This window comes from Neomonachus schauinslandi, chromosome 7 (genome assembly GCF_002201575.2).
Source record: "Neomonachus schauinslandi chromosome 7, ASM220157v2, whole genome shotgun sequence".
Lineage (NCBI taxonomy): Eukaryota > Metazoa > Chordata > Mammalia > Carnivora > Phocidae > Neomonachus > Neomonachus schauinslandi.
Genome location: NC_058409.1, coordinates 73,490,474 through 73,492,187, shown reverse-complemented (window position 1 = coordinate 73,492,187; position 1,714 = coordinate 73,490,474).

The following is a 1,714-nucleotide window of genomic DNA, read 5'->3' as shown; positions in this document are numbered from 1 at the left end:
ATGAAAGGCACTATTATATTGCTGATAGTGAGGAGGGGGGGTCCAAGTTTAATTGCTTTGGCAATCCTACCCCTGTATTTCCTGATTCTGATGCAAGTGAAACCTCAACTTTCTCCTATTACAATGGTTTATATAATAATTTATAGATATGCATAGAGGTATATGATAAAACAGGGCTTTATAGTTGGAGTAAGTAAGCAGCTGGATACCACTTTGTTTGATTTGTACAGAAGAGTGGAAGTTCAAACATAAAAGTAAATGACTACCTCTTTGTTTAGCTATCATAGACTGTTTCTTTATCACAGTCACATGCAATCTATTGGAAAACAGAGAGGCAATAACAAACACAGCACCAAGCTCCATTCTAACAAGTCCTGCTCCAGGGTATAATCCCTACATTGGTATCTCTGGATTCAAGGTAAAGGGAACAGCTTCCTATGGTCCACTTTCTGTTTTATTGCATAGCGATTGCTTAATGCACATTCAAATTAAATACTCATAGGAACACTCACACACAAAAGCTTTCTATCAAACGCCATCCTGGCTATGGTGATGAATAATCTCTGACAAATCTCTACTCCCCACACCTTACTAAGCAGCCCTCAAAACCAGGATTTGCAAATGGCATGCCTCTTCTGCATGTTACCTCAGATTTGGCAAGAATAAATGACCAAAGTTATGAAACAAATTTAAGTCTTTTGTACAATGAAGTGAATTACAAAACAATTTCTATCCTATTGATACTGGAGAGGAACCTTCTTATGTGAGGCAAACAAGAACCCCAATGAAACACTGGGAAATGTTGAAATTTCAAACTTTTTCCATCACATTTCTGATTTCACACAATAAAAAGCATGACTGCTCAAGCTACATCACCTCACATTGATTGCTAGATGTCCGAGGATGGCTGTTAAGTGTTATCAGATTACAAAACACTTGCAATGTTTGCTTGACTGACAATTTGATGGCTGGCATACTGAAATGTAGTCTGCTTAGCAACTAACATTAAGCAGAAGGAAATTTTCCGACTATGTCATGGTTGTGAAAACAGGTGCAGGGTAGCTGGAAAAAATTTTAGTCTGAAAGGAAGACAAAAGTGGTCTTCAAATGAACAGCTTGAAGCTAAAGGATGTTATTTCATCTAATGATAAAAGCAAATAAAACTTCCTATTTCTAAAAGTTATATGTATTCCAACAAAAAATAAACTTACCTTTCAGCTACCAAGGCAAACTTAATCAACTAATTGAGTTAGAATAATTTTTCCACAAAGATTGCTATTTAAGTCTAAGGACACTTTTATTATTATTAGAGTAATCTGTGTTACAGTTTGATTCCTCTGTACTGGTGGTGGTAAACTGGATTGTGCAGTTTTTTGAAATGTTACCCAAGCATAAACTATAGGAAAGAGTTAAGAAAAATTGGAAGACATTTTTACCTTGTTTTATTTTTCAGATTTTGATTTTTTTGTATGTTAGACTCTTTAATTTTAGACTATTTAATGAACAAAATGAATAATGGTCATACCCTGGAAGGAACAAGAAACAGGAGATTCTGGGACTTTTCATGATTATCTTTAACAGGTACTAGAAGCCCAAGTTAGGGTAGGTGGCAGTGTAAGTTCTAGGCTTCAGATGGTACGGAACATGTTAGTAGTGGTTTCCACCACTAAGAGTTCGGCTTATTCTTCTATTTTTAACCCGAGTGAAAATTCTC